Source organism: Ambystoma mexicanum, chromosome 5q (genome assembly GCF_040938575.1).
Source record: "Ambystoma mexicanum isolate Mex_15411 chromosome 5q, UKY_AmexF1_1, whole genome shotgun sequence".
In the NCBI taxonomy this organism is placed as follows: Eukaryota; Metazoa; Chordata; class Amphibia; order Caudata; family Ambystomatidae; genus Ambystoma; species Ambystoma mexicanum.
Genome location: NC_090933.1, coordinates 647,986,461 through 648,004,682, shown reverse-complemented (window position 1 = coordinate 648,004,682; position 18,222 = coordinate 647,986,461). Strand labels below are relative to the sequence as shown.

Below are 18,222 nucleotides of genomic sequence, written 5' to 3'. Positions count from 1 at the left end.
ACAATTGTTTAGTTAAAATTGCTCTCGACCCTGTTTCTCTATTCTCAACATCTTTTCATGGCTTGCTGAACTTAATGCCTAAAAACAAAAACAAAACACCCCAAATCATCTTCCCCATGCCCCTCCATCGTTCTGGGCATGGCCAGGCCTAGGTAAAAAACCTTTTATTTTAACAGGAGAGACAAAGTCTTCTCCTTAAATTCGGAAAGGTGATGTGGCTAACTAAGCATATTGGAGCATTTTTCCCACCCGGCAGGGAACAACACACACAAAAATGTGAGAGCACATGGTCTCCCAAATGAACAAGAGTCCCCTTTTGTCTCAATTCCCAGCCAATCAAGAAAACAAACCAATATTTGGTTCCAAACCTCCTCTTACCCCCAATTTGAGGGACGACTGCAAGGAGCCAAAGGGTGCCTGGATTCCAACCGTTAGTGTTGCTGTCTTTAACGGAGTGTATTTCATATAGTGATTCTATTGTAGCTGCTGGTGCCTCTCCGAGCTTCCTTCCTGGGACAAGCTTGTTCTATCTGTTTACATAGGTATAAAGACGCCATGTTATAGTGCGCCACCATGCATCCCTCATCCCCCCCTTGTGTTCCCATGGGGTTCCGCTATGCTTTCTGGTAGTTGTCCTCATTGTTTCCCTAAGTATTTGTCTATCCCCATATGCATACAAGTGCATCAATCATTCTCAAAGTCCCTGTACCGGGTTCCATGTGATAATTTCACTGCAAAAATATCGCCATACAAAAATATTGCCATTTTTTTGTTGCGAAATTCACAATGGATCCTGCGGGGGACACCCCTGCAACCCCTGCATCACTTTTTAATGTGCGGGGGACACGCCCGCAACCCCCGCTCCCACATAATATCCCCAATAAAAATATCGCTATGGCGAACCAAACGGCCATATTTAGGGCGATATTTTTGTTGGGGATATTATTACCTGATACCCTGTACCGTTGCCGTTGGCGTAAGTTCTGCGACTGGTGCAGGGTTAAGAATGCGGATCCTTTTGCATGTGACATTCCCATGGTTCTGTTATTTTTGCTTTCTTTGGCCCACGGGGGCTTGCAAGTGGGTACTGTTAAAGGTTACCTGGCGGCGCTGTCCATATTTAAGCGCTCGTCTGAAGAGTGTTCCTATTTTAAAATTCCTTTAATTTCTCAGTTTCTGAAAGGGCTCACTAATGTGTTCCCTCCGTCACTTTTCCAGGTGCCTGGTTGGGATTTGAACCTTGTTCTCAAGTTTCTGATGGGTGCTCCGTTTGAGCTTTTGCATTCATGCCCTTTGAGACTGTTAACTCTTAGGCACTTTCAGTTAAGCCACCCTTCACTGCGTTTCATAAGGACAGGGTTGTCCTTAGAGTGCGTCCTACCTTTCTTCCGAAGGTGGTCTCGGAATTTCATTTAGCCAGAAGGTTGTTCTTCCGGCGTTTTATACTCCTCCACATCCTGGTAAGGAAGAGGAGAGGCTCCATAGGCTTGATCCTAGGAGAGCGTTAAGCTTTTATATTTCACGCATGTCCCGGATCAGATTGGACGATCAACTCTTCATTGGTTACGCTGGAAAGCGTTTGGGACAAGCTGTGACGAAACAGACTGTCTCGCTGGATTATTTTGGCTATCTCTGAGTGTTACCGCTTGGCGGGTAAGGACCCACCGGTCGGCTTACGGGCCCAGGGGTATGGCTGCCTCTACTGCCCTACAGAGGGGTGTTCCTATTCGTAACATCTGTGATGCAGCCACCTGGGCTTCGGTACATACTTTTGTATGTCACTACTCCCTCAATTCCATCTGGGGGCAGGATCTTGCCTTTGGCAAGGCGGTCCTTTACTCCGCAATTTTATTGGGCATTCTAAATTTCTGTTTTCTAAATTCTTTTCCCACCTCCTTGCATTGGTACTGCTTTGGGAGTCTGTCATAGATATGGAATACGTCGGAGGACCCAACCCCCTCGAAGAACAAGTTACACTCTTACCTGGTAACGTTATTTCAATGGGATTGTCCGACGACATATTCCATATCGCTCCCTCCCTGCCTTCCCCGCTACAGAATTTCTTATGCGATTGCAGCTTACGTTTCCGCAAGGCTTTGTGTGTCAGACTGGCAGAGGACTGGTGCCACATGTTCTGGGGGAAAAAACTACGACTGAGGCTACGGGCGTCGTGCGTCTTACTTATAACATCCAGTGACGTCGGCCGTCGGAGGAGGTCCTCGAGGGCGGCGTATCGACGTCCTCGACGCACGACGCAGAAGCCGAAGATTTTCAGAAGCAGCACAGCTGTGGTGATTACGGTCATAGATCTGGAATACATCGTCGGACCATCCCATCGAAAGAACGTTACCAGGTAAGAGAGTAACTTGTTCATCTATGAAACCATAAGGTACAAATCTATAGAACCCCCCCCTTGACCTCCTACTTTACATCAAATCGTTTGTTTCTCTAAAAAGCCAAAGGGTAAGACGAGCTTTCCTTAGGTTTGTCAGGACTTTAATTGTTGCTGCCTATAAATTGGCAAACGGCTGAAAATGTGGTTTAAGAAGAACCCTAAATTAGCCATACCCTGATTGCGGATGGAGTAAATAAGAATAACAGACTAGATCTTCACTATTGACAGGATGAGATCATCATATTCTCTTTATAGCTGTCAAAGAGTAATGAACTTCTAGGAACAGTTCCTTTATATTTGACGAAATTCCCAAACCCTCAATGAGGACCACATTTTCTCCAGTTCAGGATAAATCTTCTTCCGACCAATCTGGTTTTAGCAGATTGGTTTTATGAACACTTTGCTGCTTACCATCCAATTTCTTCTCGTCTTTATAGATGAGATCTTTGCAGTCATAGTGTAATTTGTGATGGATAAAACATATTTGTGATATTTCTCCTTTTCAGCAGGCTTTCTTTATGAATGCTGTACGGGGGCTATGCTGTTGATGCGGTTTACTTGAATTATTGAACCTCTGTTGGCCTTCACACTACTAATCGAGGGCTTTTATTTACCATCACAAGCCTTTACATCCCTTGGTGGCATGATAATAAGAGTGATCCTCCTATTTCTTGAATCATAATTAACATGCAGGGATACAGAAGTGGATTATGGCACTATTCCGATGTAATATGGTGTTCCCTGACTGTCATGCCTGTTGCTTGTGCTTTCTAATCTGTACTTAGAGACTCTGGAATCTTAGATGATACAAATGCATGTCCCTGTACACCAGTATGCAACAGACACTTCTTTGTCCTGCTGGTGTTGTACATCTCGGATACAATAGATTTGAGGCAAAGTTTGGAACATGCTGATGATTATGTAAACTCATTATACAAATTGCTGTTGTTGCCAGCAACATGTGTATGCTTTGTGCCCTAAATTCGGAAGCTTGTGGTTGATGCCCAGAATCCATCTCTGGCTAAATATGCCAGGTTCATAGGCCTTGACCTGGACATTTTATTTTACATTTGTAGAGCGCACTGCAGACCATAGACATCGAGGCGCTGTTACATGAAGGTGTATGCAAGCAAGATTATGTAAACATAGAAAACATAGCTACTTAGTTACAGAGATAGAAAGCGGAGGGTGGTTACATATGCCATTCGTATGCCTGAAGCGATCATGGTAGGAGAGTTTACATTTATTTATTTTCGAATCTGCATGTCCTCCCCTCGTTCTCACCTATCTCCCACTCTGAGTTTCTCTGGGCACTAAGAGCACTGGAGATCCCTGTCCTGCTACACTTATCCTAACTACAACATGGGCTGGAAACGCGGCTCGGGTCATTAACACCTCTCTCTCAGCTGGTATCTTCCAGGAAGCCTTCAAAACCTCATATGTCAAAAGTCACCTTCTCAGAAAACCCTCTCTCGATTTCCCACTCCTTCCTTCCAACTACAGACCTATCTCCAGCACACGCTTCATTGCCAAAATTCTTGACCGTACGGCTTACAAGTAACTCAGCCTTTTCTTAGAAGCCAACATGCTCCTCGACCCAGCCCAATCTGGCTTCAGACCCATTTGAGGAACTGAATCTGCTCTTGTGTCCACCTGGGACGATCTAAAAAGAACAGCTGACTCACTCATCCTGCTCCATCTACCTGCTGCTTTGGACGCTATTGACCATGCAATTCTCATGGATAAGCTTCACACACTAGGCATCAGAGACTCTGTCCAGAAATGGATCTCATCAGTCCTCTCTAATCGATCACAAATACTACTCCTTCCACCTTTCACTTCTGTCCCTTGCCCTGTCTTGATGGGGGTCCCTCAGGGAGCCTCCTGGTCACCCCTTCTCTTCAATCTCTACCTCAGCCCACTGTCTGCACTCATCAGCTCTCACAACCTTTCATGCTGTAACTATGTAGATGACGCCCATTGTCAAGATCCCCAAAAAACCAACATCCTCCCGACCTCTCCTCCTGCCTCTCTGCAATCGATCACTGGATGACAGCCAACCACCTTCTCCTCATCCCTGGCAAAACTGAAATACTACTATGCAGCAATACCGCCCTCATTCCCCAACCAATACCCTCCCTAGGAGCCCCACCAGCAGTTTCTGCCTCTGTAAAATATCTGGGATGTACAATGGACTTGGAGCTAGTCCTCTCCCAACACACCAACTCTGTATCCAGAACATGCAACTTCTACTTATGCATCTTAAGGCAAATCATCCATTACCTATCCTACCCTCAGACTTTCTGCAATGCTTGCCATTATTCTCGCCCGCTTAGATTATGCCAACTCCTTCTATCTAGGCGTCCCAGCACATCAGCTCTGGAAACTCAAACAAATCCAAAACTCTGCGGACAGACTGCTCCTCGCCCTCTCACATAGAGAGCATATTATCCTTGCACTCAGAACACTATCGTGGCTCCCTATCAGCGACTGGCCACCTTTACCACACTGGACCAGTGTTCCTCCAGGACAAGATCACTCGCTACCATCCGACCAGATCTCTCTGATTAGGCTTGGCACTCCTTGTAAACCCCCGCCCCCCAACTCCACCATATTGGGAGGATCCACCTTCTCTATCCAAGCCCCCTCCATCTGGAACTCCCTTCTATTACACATCTGCAGCAACAGACACCACCTCGCTGTCACGATCCTTGACCCAAAACCCCACTGGCATGCCCACATGCCAGGTAGGGTCAGGACTCAGTGCAAGGCCCCTGAGGCCCAAATTAAACCCTATCTTCCTGGACTCTCCAGGAGTCAGTCCTGGTGCCTTTGGCACCAGGCTCATGTTCAGAATAGGAAACCTCCTTGAAGGGACTACTTTACCTGGACTACTTTACAGAGGGCTATATAAACCACACCCAAGTTACAGAATGTGCTTCGTGTTATTCTTCAGCCAGCAGCGTAACGCTAATCGTGGCCAGTGACCTGATACCGGCGATCCTTGAACAACAGATCTGCAGAGGAGAGAAAGAACATCATTATTAGTCTCTACTTACCTGCGAATGCCATCCCGCCTCTGTCCGTCGTTCATCCATCCTTCTGCTGCTTGCGGTCATCCATCCAGTCATCAGCAGCATCGGGACACCACAACCGCACCGGAATGAAGCAACCTGGAGGGAGAGAGAGAGAAAAACAATGTTAAAACAATTCACTTACGGCGCTAGCCGCAGTCATCATGAGAACCTCACCTGGTTGGGCATTTCTCGGCCGGCATCGTTCCGGAACACCTAGCACGCCAGAAAAGACTTTCGCGACCTGAAAAGGAAGAAAGGGTACAGGTTAGCAAGTAAAAGGCAAAACAGCGCCGCACTTCGCGCATTACCTACCAAAAATGTAGTACGCTCTTGCGTCCTCCATTCTGGCAAGAGCCCGATCCAAGCTGTGCACTCCCGAACCTCCACTCACCTAAGGGGGAATAAGAAAAGACATTCATCACAAGAAAGAAAGGCAAGGACATATAAAGACTGCTGCGATCAGACTTTCCTAACTTAAAAGACAGTGAAGTTGCAAAGAAGGCAGGACGGAGAGCATGCCAGACATTACAACAAGGTGAGGAGAGGGCCATCGGGTCGAACCCAGGGCAGGTTGGAGGAGAATGAATCCGATCTAAATCCAGTCCTCCTGTGCTTTCAGACCCAACTTCTATCGAAGGCACCATTCGGGATCGGGAAGGGGTCCAGGGCGAATCCAGCAACCAGGGCTGAGTGACGTCCCCGTGGATACCAGGTGAGCTTAGCAGAACGCGAAGCCTTTATAACCTCATGCACCTGGGCACCATGGAGACCTCAGAAATGGACCAACTGGCTCAGTTATTAGGACAATTACGCGCCGAAGTTCATTCGGCTAGGCAAGAGACCTACGAAGGGATCTAGTCGTAACCAAGGATCGCACCGAATAAAACGGCAGGCAGTTGCTACAATCACAAGCCGGGCAGACTCCATTGCCTGGAAGTAACCCACTGGCACAAGCACCCACGTTATCAACTGCTCCAGTGCAGATTACTTTACCCGGAGCAGTTCCTTTAGCACCACCGGAACGGTTTTCAGGAGACCCCAGGAAGTATGCTGCATTCATGAATCAATGTCATCTTCACTTCCTCTGCAGACCAGGTGCGTTCCCCAACGATAAGGCACGGGTAGCCTTTGTTCTGTCATACCTGAGTGGAAGTGCAGCAGACTAGTCAGTGCCGCTTGTGAGCTATGATGATCCCTTACTACGTGACTTTGGGGGCTTCCAAAGGGAAATGGAAAAGCTCTTTGCTCGTCATACCCAAGAACAAGCTGTAGACAATGAACTCCTGTCACTCCGGCAGGGGAATCAAGATTTATTAACATACATTGCAAACTTCAATAGGTTAGTTGCTGAATCTAGGTGGCCTGAAGACAAAAGAACCACATTGTTTCACCGAGGCCTATGAGGGGAATTGAAGGACGTCCTGGCCCAGGTGGTTGATCCGCCTAGAGACTCTAGTGAATTCATCAACCTGGTTGTGCAACTAGATCAACAATTACAAGTTCGGAATACTGATCGGTCCAGGTCAGACACTCGGGCTGTGTATCTGCGGACTAAGGATGCTGCTCCACGCATGTCAGAGAATACCACAGAGCCCATGCAGATCGGAGGCATACGACCACCGTTAACAAAAGCAGAAAGAGACAATAGAAGGCAACAGCAGTTATGTTTGTACTGCGGAAAAACCAGGGCACTTCCTAAAAGACTGTCCAGTAGAATCTCCCCAGAGAACTGTAGGAGCCACGGAAAGGGATGAGAGTAAAGAGTCGGAAAACTGCCTAGCTCGACAAACGTAGAGGTCAGTTTGTCGAGTGAGAAGAATGAGCCACCCACCGACCTCAAATTTTGCAATACCAGTGATCCTAATCAATCACCAACTACCATCTAGGACGCACCGTTGAGGCTTACATAGACAGCTGAGCAGTTGGGAACTATATTGATCAAGAACTGGCAGCAGAGATGGGGCTTCCCTTATGTTTCAAGCCGAACACAGAAAAGGTAACCACTGTGGATGGGACAGAAATTGCTTCCGGCCCAGTAACCCAATGTACGTAGGGGTAACCCTGTTGTGCCAGGATGGACACCGGGAATCCATTTTCTTTGATCTCATCAAGGCACCTCAGTTTCGGCTAATATTAGGGATGCCATGGTTAGTTGCTCATAATCCTTGGATAGATTGGCGTGCAAGAAAATTGACCTTCCCCGATGACTGCGCTCCCACCTGTTATTACCAGGAAGAAAAATCCATTTTCAACACCCCTAGGAATCCTAGAACAGTCGCATCTACACTTGGTGCAACTAGTACTCTCCTGGAAGAATACCAAGATTTCCAGGACGTGTTCCAGAAGGAGCAAGCTAACACACTACCACCGCACAGGCCCTATAACTGTCAGATTGACCTCATACCTGGTGCGGAAATCCCTTGTGGCAGAATCTATGAGCTCACAGAACCAGAAAACCAGCATCTAAAATCCTATCTGGACCAGTACTTGGCAAATGGGTTTATCTGCCCACCTAAATCACCGGCAGCCAGTCCCCTATTCTTCGTACCGAAGAAAGAAGGGGACTTGAGGACCTGCATCGACTATTGCGCATTAAACCAGATCACCGTGAAGAATCGCTGCCACCTGCCACCCATTCCTGAAAGGCCGGACCAAGTCAAAGATGCCCAGATTTATAACAAGTTAGGCCTCGGAGGAGCGTACCGCCTAGTCCGAGTTAAAAAAGGAGATGAATGGAAAACGGCTTTCCGTACCAAATATGGGTTGTTTGAGTAACAGGTAATGCCTTTCGGACTCTGCAACGCCCCCGCAGCGTTCCAATACTTTATGAACGAAGTTCTGAGGGAATTGATCTATGTTTGCGCCCTGGTCTACATAGACGACATCCTAGTGTATTCAGCCTCAAGACAAGACCATGTCAAGCACGTCCGCTCCGTTCTCGCCAAACTTCGCCAACATCGACTATATGCAAAACTTGAAACATGCTTTTTTCACTTACCCGAAGTAGAATTCCTTGGTTTCATCCTTGGTTTCATCCTCACTCCGAAAGGCATCAGAATGGATGTACACAAAGTGGATGCCATTCTTAAGTGGCCTTCTCAAACTTCGTTTAAAGGGGTCCAGGGCATGCTGGGCTTTGCGAACTTCTACCGTCGGTTCATCCCAGGCTTCTCTCAGATTGTGCACCCGATCACGTTACTCCTACAAAAAAACAATAAAAAATTAATGTGGACAGAAGATGCCGAAAGGGCCTTCCAAGAATTTAAGAGAAGGTTCACTTCCGCCCCGGTCTTACAACATCCTCGTCCGGACCTCCCTTACATTGTGGAAACCGATGCCTCCAGCATGGCTATGGGGGCTGTTCTTTCTCAAAAGGATCCTGAAACCGGCCACTTGCACCCCGTGGCCTTCTGGTCACGCAAATTCTCACCTCCTGAACTCAATTATGCCATCACCGACAAGGAGCTTCTAGCTATTAAATCCACCTTCATGGCATGGTGACATTATCTCTTGGGGGCCAAACATACGGTCACAGTAATCACGGACCATCGGAACCTACAATATTTGAAAACAGTCAAGGAACAATCCTTACGCCAACTACAATGGGCCCTTTTCTTTGCCGAATATGTGATCACTTATTGACCAGGCGTAAGGAATGGGAAAGCTGACGCATTATCTCGCATGGGCATTGACGAGAAGATGTATGCAACTCCAGATCCGGTGGCCATCATTCCTGAAGACAAGCTCTTAGGCCTCACCACAGCTTTAACACAAACTGAGCTCAGAAACGAGATTCGACGTGAAATGACTCCTGATACCTTACTGGAATGGCATACTAGAGGAAAAAAACATACCATTAAGGACCAACTGCCATATTTTGGTGAACATCTGTATGTGCCTAAAACAGAGCTACAACAGCAAATCGTTTCGGATTATCACGATTCCCTGATGGAGGGTCACCCCGGGATTGCCAAAACCATAGCCAAAGTGAAACGCAACTATTGGTGGCCTACTTGGCGTCACAACGTCATCCAATATGTCCAGTTGTGTGGGGTGTGTGCACAAAACAAGTCGCTAAAACAGAAACCAGCTGGCCTTCTGCAGCCATTGGAAATTCCTCCTGAACCATGGCACACACTTTCTCTCCAATTTATCACAGACTTGCCTCCCAGCCAAGGATTCAATGCTATTTTAGTAGTAGTAGACTTATTCTCAAAGATGGCACACTTCATCCCTTTCAAGGGCCTCCCGGATGCATCCTGCTTAGCAAAAGCATTCCTGGAAAATATTATTAAACTACATGGTTTCTCATCAGTCCTGGTCTCTGACCGAGGTAGCCAGTTCGTGTCCAACTTTTGGAAGAAATGCTGTTCTATGGCTCAAATCAACATCCGATTATCCACCAGCCATTACCCCCAAATGGATGGCTAAACGGAGAGAACCAACCAGACTCTCGAACAATACTTGCGGTGCATGCTGCACCAAGTAGAAGGGACTTGGAGAGATTTATTATGGATAGCAGAATATGCTTACAACAACCCATTGCATTCCAGTACTGGACAAACCCCTTTCTACACCCTCTATGGCAGACATCCACGTACTTCCAAACTAGACAGTCCTCCTTGTTTAGAAATGCCAGCAGTGAAAGCTCCTCATGCAACCATCTCTCAGGCCTTTAAAAAGGCAACAGAGCATTTAATCCAAGCCAAGCACAAGAAATTTGCTGACCAACATCGGAAGAAGGCCCCTGACTATCAAGTAGGAGACCAGGTTTGGCTTGCAAAATAATACCCATAATAGGAACCCAGCCCTTTCCTCCTCGCTATTTGGGACCTTATTCCATCAAGGCCATCATCAACCTGGCAGCGGTTAAACTAGCACTACCAGCCAATATGCGGATTCACCTGGTATTCCACGTCTCACTTCTAAAACCAGTACAACCCGGTAAAAGAGTTATGCCACCACCAGAACCAGTAATGGTCGATGGGGAACCAGAGTTCAAAGTAAAAGAAATCTTGGATTCTAAATATATCAGATCCACACTATACTACTTAGTCGATTGGAAGGGTTACAGCCCTCAGGACAGATCCTGGGAACCCAGCGAGAACATTCATGCACCACGTTTGATTAGGACATTTCATCAGAACTTTCCAGCCAAACCCGGACCAGGCAGAATAACCACCTTGGGAGGGGCCTTGGGGGTTGGGGGGTGGGGAGTGCTGTCATGACCCTTGACCCAAAACCCCACTGGCATGCCCACATGCCAGTAGGGCCAGGACTCTGGGTTCAATTGGGGCCTCAGGGGCCTTGCACTATCTTCCTGGACTCTCCAGGAGTCAGTCCTGGCGCCTTTGGCGCCAGGCTCATGTTCAGAATGGGAAACCTCCTTGAAGGGACTACTTTACTTGAACTACTTTACAGAGGGCTATATAAACCACACCCAAGTTACAGAACATGCTTCGCTTTATTCTGCAGCCAGCAGCGTAACGCTCATCGTGTCCAGTGACCTGATACCGGCGATCCTTGAACAACGGACCTGCAGAGGAGACAAAGAACGTCATTATTAGTTTCTACTTGGCTGCGAATTCCATCCCGCTTCTGTCCATCGTTCGTCCACCTTCTGCTGCTCGCAGTCATCCATCCAGTCATCAGCAGCTTCGGGACACCACGAACGCACCGGAACGAAGCAACCTGGAGGGAGAGAGAGAGAAAGACAACGTTGAAACAAGTTACTTACGGCGCTAGCCGCAGTCATCACGAGAACCTCACCTGGTTGGGCATTTCTCGGCCGGCATCGTTTCCGGAACACCTTGCATGTCAGAAAAGACCATCGCGACCTAAAAAGGAAGAAAGAGTACAGGTTAGCAAGTAAAAGGCAAAACAGCGCCGCACTTCATTACCTACCAAAATTTTAGTATGCTCTTGCGTCCTCCATTCTGGCAAGTGCCCGGTCCAAGCTGCGCACTCGCGAACCTCCGCTCACCTAGGGTGGAATAAGAAAAGACATTAATCACAAGAAAGAAAGGCAAGGACATATAAAGACTGCTGCAATCAGACTTACCTACCTTAAAAGACACTTGAATGGGCTCACACCAGTGAAGTTAACTTGGTCGCTCAAGCCCGCAGAAGACTATGCACCCCTGCAAAGAAGGCAGGACGGAGAGCATGCCAGACATCACAACAAAGTGAGGGGAGGGCCATCGGGTCGAACCCAGGGCAGGTGGGAGGAGACTGAATCTGATCCTAAATCCAGTCCTCCTGTGCTTTCAGGCCTGACTTCTATCGAAGGCACCATTCGGGATCGGGAAGGCGTCCAGGGCGAATCCAGCAACCAGGGCTGAGTGGCGTCCCCGTGGATACCAGGTGAGCATAACACTCTCCTTCAGAAAGGACCTAAAAACATGGCTATTTCCAGCATGTAGTGGAAGGGAGTCCCACCCCCATCTCTGCCACATCTCTCTTCCACCCACAGCCATGCCCCTATCCAAACTAGTTCACTCTGCAAGGTGTAGCATAACACGGATCAGCCATCCCCCAACGGCGACAGTGCAAAAACTACTCAGGGACATGACCTGACACCCAGGCGGTGCCAGCTGTTGTCATGAGAACCCACCTTGCAAATTGGCAACCACAAACCACTATGAGCACAACTCCATCTTCTACTGACTAAGGACATGCCAGGCTGTTGCTAATACTACTGCTATGGGTATGAAATACGTCAGTTGGATTGCTTGGGATAGGAAATGTATTGCACTTCGAAGGGCTGTGCAGGATAGGAAACGTGTTGAGTTGGATGGACTGTTGGGGGTAGGAAATGTGTTAAACCTTGATGTTTTACGAGGGATGGAAATTGTGTTAAACTTAAATGGATTGCTGAGGGTAGGACGTGCGTTACACCCTGATGGATTGCCAGGGGTTGGAAATGTAGTGCACTTGGAGGGTTTCTGAGGGATGTGAGGTTGGCATCATGTAAGTAGACACAGACAACAGATTCAAAGGTCGAACAATGTTTATTAAAAGAAAAGGTCAGGGTGGATTAAGGCCTAACTTGCCCTATAATAAGGTGGGATTTCCCTACCTAAAAGAAACTAAGGAAGTCTGTGTCAGTATGTCCAACTTAAAAAGTCTGTCTGTGTCTAAATCCTATACTTGCCCTCGCAACTAATACAAAAACAATGTGCAGGGACATCAACTATAACTCAAATAGAGTTCCAAACATAAAGTTCTGAGCCAGTTCCAGCTCTAGCTTACTCTTCAGCTTAAGTTCACCACCAAGTTAAATTTCTCCTTCTTTGAGTACTAGATGAAAACCAGTTTTATAAAGGTCAGGGTGGCCTTGCCCACGTCCAACACAATTCCAGGGCAACACAGTTCCAGGACACCAAAACTTAGGGTTCCTTTCCCAAGCTCAATGTCAATATCAAAATGAAATATCTTGAAGCTTTTTTTTTTCTTTCAGCTGGACTTTCACAACTCAGGGCTCCCTTCCCCAAGTTCAGTGTTCAGCAATAGTGAGTTTCTGCTTTCACCCCAGAAAGCTTCCTTGTTGACATAACAAAGTTCTCTCATCAAGGCGCAGTTTTAGACTACACAGTCCACCCATTACAGGTCACTCAACCAGGAACTTTTAGGTTTCTTTCAAAGTCCAATGTTTGACTCGATAAACGGTTTCCTAAAGTGTAGCTTCACAACTTTCACCACATTTGTTTCTTTCCTTTAATTGAGCGTCCTGTTCGATTCTTACTTCAATGTTTCACCTTGGTACTCCTTGTATATCATGGCACTCATGGCATCATGGCATTCTGATAAATAGTTCAGTTTGCTACAGATGTGGCTTTCACTCCATGAATTATATATTTGCTTCTGCCTTTCAATTCTGTGTTCAACTAAGGCCAGCATTCTTTTATTCAGACTAGTATTCAATAAATGTAGCTCAGTTCATTCTATCTGATACTCAAAATTAAGTTATTTTTACTTGATTGATTCAGTTCAGTAGGTCTGTTTCATTCAAAGCAATGTTACTTTCGTTTATTTCATTCAGTTCAATAAAGTAACATGGTCTGTTTCATTGACTTCTATCATCTGCACGGTCTCCTTAGAGCGCCCCGGGTATTTTAAGTGTCCCTGACACTTACCCAGTCTTTGCAGCTCCTCCGGAAGCTCCTTCTTTGCTTTTCCTCCTTCCGAAGTACAGCCAAATAACTGGGCGCTTCACTTCACACTTCACTTCTCAGTATTGCCATGCATCTTAAAGGGGCAGGGAAGTGGAATACTTTTATAGTAACCGATAAAGGTTGGAGGAAGGTTAGGTTGGTTATCCAGAAGATAAGGGGCGTACTATTTCTTCCCATGTATCTCATCCCTACCCTTTCTCTTGATTTGTTTAACATGTCTGGTGTAATACTGGTTCCTAACCTTCTCAAAACCCATGGAACTAGATGAACAATATCCCATAACCTTTTTCCAAGATAGGGGTTCCTTTGGGATAGGAGGATATATAATACTGTGTCTCGCCTATGGGCATCTCACCTCCAATCCCAGAGGACCCTCTATCCAGGTGATACTCCCTTGTTCTCTTGTCCACCCCCAGGGGCAGGATCCAAAGGCAATGGCATTTCCCTGGCCACCTGCATAGAGAATCCCTGAAGAGTAGACGTGAGAAGACACCTACGTTTTTCACAGGGATAGGAATTGTGTTGACTTGGATGGACTGTTTGGGGTAGGAAACATTTTACACTTAGATGGATTGCGGTGGTAGGATATGTACTACACTTAGGTTTCATTAGGGATAAGAAATGTGTCACACCTAGATGCATGGTTGGGGGATGGACATTGTATTGCTCTTGGACGGATCTTGCGATGGGTATCGTCATCGCACTTGGATGGTTTTTGGGAGGTAGGCAAGGACATTGCACTTAGAAGACTGCACATGTAGGCCAACACGTGTATTGCACTTGCAGCTAACGGTGTAAGTTACAACTTGCGCTGCACTTGAATATCTAAGACTAGCACATGCCTTGCATTCAGAAGAGATTCATAAGACAGCATGTAATGTTAGCCCACGCTTTACGCTCTAGAACTATGCTGGTAACCTTCATTGCACCCAAAGATCCTAAATTGATATTGGTATCCTGTTGCTGCAGTTAATAGATGGCTGCTAGTAACATTTATAGAACTGGGAAGATAGTTCAGTAAGACTCTCAAGGTAGCCTGTCTGACACTTTCATAATCCCATACCCTTGATCACATTGTAGCCTGCCTGTCATGCCTAGCAGGGGTACTGCACTTAGAAGACTTGATGGTAGCCTCTCCATAGTGCCTAGAAGAGTGTGCGAAGGTAGCCTGCTTTTTGTCCCGATAGAAGATCTGATGACAGAGACATCAAAGGCAATTTACAGCAGAGCTCCGGATACTTATAAACGCACCACTTCGGCGGACATCTGCCGCAGGTACGGCTATCCATCCACGCACATTAGAATGCAGCTACGACCTATGACAAAATTCGTTCTAGCTGGACACTTAACGTTTTTAAGCCTACTCACTCCTTGCCTCAACACCTCTGCCATTGGAATACAGTGACACTCTATTACAACATTCCCGCTTAGCTGGATACATAACGAGTCTCTTGTATTTGCACACTATCGTGATCACCCTCAGCACCCAACCACATGCCTTTATCTCTTGGGTTGCTTACCGGAGATTAGCCAGCCCATCCAGTCTCTAATCTTGGCCATATGCACACACGCGTTCTAAACCTCTGAGAATTTCCCATACTCTGGACTGCAGTCCCCAAGGGCGTTCCCACCACAAATGCGTTGAGACTATAGCAATGGTAAAAGGCACTATATAAATTGCTGCTCTTCTAAATCCCGCTCTCACTGCTAAACCTGGTGTTGCATCCCAAAGCCACAAAGGCATCGGTAGCAAAGAGAACCCATCTCAATAATATACAGTAGTAAAGTATCTACATTGGCTTCTTCTGCTTGCTTGTACATCTTTCAGTTTGCATGCGTGATACATAGAGCAGTAAATCTAGCTCTTTAATCATAACCTTCTGCTTGAAATGATAGGTGGTACGAAGCTTAAGAGGAGCCAATATAACTAGTACATTATATGCTTTTGCTTATCTGAAGTGGGAAACTCGAACATCATTTTCCTGGGAAAGTGGCTACACCATGTAGATCCAAATCCCACATTGGGATGGAGGGAAATGATTTCTACTTTAAAAAAGAAAAAAATGTTTTAAAAAAATGTAAACAAGAAAATTGCTGGCTTTGAACACATCTCCATCTGAGATTTTTCTACAGATTTACATTTTTCATTATAATTTTTATTGCATGATGGTTGTATTGATTTGATAATTTTATAATTGCACTACCTTTCTCCTCCCTCTCTACACAGACTTTTTTTAAATTTATCATTTGCACGTTGTACACCGCTCTTTTGGGTCTCTCGGTTCTCGTTTGCAATATAACCAAGATAAATAATTAAAGTATGTGAGTTGGAATGGAATATATTTGCTGTCAAAAATATTATTCTAAGGGCTGTTGCATGATCGCAAAGCACCTCAAACGTGACCTAGAGCTACTGTATGCAGTCTCATGATCCCAGGAGAAGCATCTGTGTTGGATCCATGAAGTCTATTCCTGTGTACAAACGTGGCCATCCGGAGTGATCATGCACTGATCAAAGGAAATAAATGGATTTCTGAGCTCCATCTTGAAGTTACTGTGATGACAAAAAACCTTCCTTTAGTCCCTGTGTAACAACAGGTAGAGTCCAAGGTAATCTAGTAAACTCTTTGATTAATCATACCACACCTTTTTAACATTGAAATAACATATTCATTTATTTTAATACACCTTGTGCAAAACTTAAAAAGGACTGTAAATGAGTCATATATACAAAAGACTAAAAAAACCAAATTTGTGCTATCCGCTTACAATCTAAATGGTGTGGTAACACCATACCTTCCATAGTGAAATAGGAACAAATAAACGTAAACAAAGAATAATTCTTAAAACAGGGAAAAGCAGTATAAAATACTGTTGACAAAAGTTAGTTAATTCACCAATTCTGGGATCAATGACCTTGATCCCTCCTGCATTCATGCATACAACAGAGGTCTATAGAGGCAGCTGTTAATTTGTTCATTTAATACATATTTACAACCTCTCTGTGTTGTTCTACAATGTCGATATAGGGTATGAAGTTGTACATTCAACAAAAATACCATTTTTGTGTTCTTGGTGTGGATTGAGAGATAGGAAAAAAGATAATGATTTCCTAGTATAAAGTCGACATGTTTCGGCCCTACTAACTCATACGTTCACTCTCACAGTGCTGTCGGTTTTGTTGGTGCTGGCCGTCTTCAGGACAGAATAACATGTTTTTTCAAAAAGGTAGTTAATACTTTCCCAAGTGCGAATTCCCAAGTGCTTCTATTGCAATCTAGAAGATATTTAAAAGAAAGGTTTTAAAAAGGACTCTTTTTCAGAGCTTAGCTAGAAGTTGTGGTAGTGGGATGTATTTACCCTGCAACTCCATGGACTAACCTGTATGTGACTCAGATTTCTTCGGGACGTATTAGGAGAAATCTTAATACGATGGTTCTTAGCACCATCTGGCTCCTTAACGGATGCTTAGTTCAGAAGGTGTTAATTCGCCATACCTATGGATATACATGCCTTTGTCAGTGTAATTCTCATTCAGGATAAAGTGATACATAGGCTAGTGTATAATGCAGCAGTTGGTTAATAATATGGAAGGGTACCTTAAGTGTCTGTTAAAGGGCAGTCCTTATTGTGCTGTCTCCACAACGTAACACTGGTAGACCGGCCTGATTTTGTCGGTACGTTAACTTCGTCTTTTAATGTGAATTTGCATCAGCTGATGTGAAAGGCAAAACACAAGACATGCATTAATCTCTTGATCTAGTGTGCTGACGTACATATATAAACCGGTAACCTTTTGCATAAGGAGGCAGATAAAACTGTCATGTCAAGGCCACTCAAAATGTTGGCCCCATCTATATCAAACCTGTCTATCCTTGTCTGGACACTTTGGGGCGTGTAATTTGGAAATCCACATTACAAAGATTTACTGCAAAGATAGACGGAAGTGTGTGGAAAAAAATTCCCACGACAAACACCCTGTTAAAGGGTGCGCCAGAATGTGCGGTTTTCCTTATTGTGGAGCACATCCTTCGTTTAACATATTCTCCAATATGAAGCAAATATGGTAGCGCTTACCTCAAAACTGCTGTGCCACCAGTTCCTAGTTGTAGTACATGACTGCTATGCAAGCCATAGGAAGGGATCCATTCATTCCCATCCTTATTAACCAGAGGTGAAGGGGGCGGTCACGTGACTTGTTGATGCACGTGGACTGCATAGCTGATGGGATATGTAGTTCAGTGCTGCATCAAAAGGATGCATAATAAATATTTGACTTTCTAACTATCTAAAGTTAGTAAAAGTATGGTGTTGGGGCCATAATGCATTTTCAGACCGCAGCAACATGACCGAAGGGAAAAACCTTTGCTGAACTAGATCGGCACCTGGGCATATTGATACGCGAGGACTACATATCTGATGGGATATGTAATCAAGTGCTGCATCGAAAGGATGCATACTAAATATTTGGCTTACTAACTATCTAAAGTTAGTAAAAGTGTGGTATTAAGGCCATACTGCACTTTGAAACCGCAGCAACATGACAACAGGAAAAACCTTTGCTGAAGAATATTGT

The 18,222-nt window shown here is 45.4% G+C and overlaps 1 protein-coding gene across 1 annotated transcript in view; it reads left to right on the top strand.

Annotated features, from left to right (window-relative positions):
• TTPA (alpha tocopherol transfer protein) overlaps positions 1 to 18,222 on the top strand; it is a 564,225-nt gene that overhangs the window by 66,154 nt on the left and 479,849 nt on the right. The gene's annotated exons all lie outside the window — the stretch shown is intronic.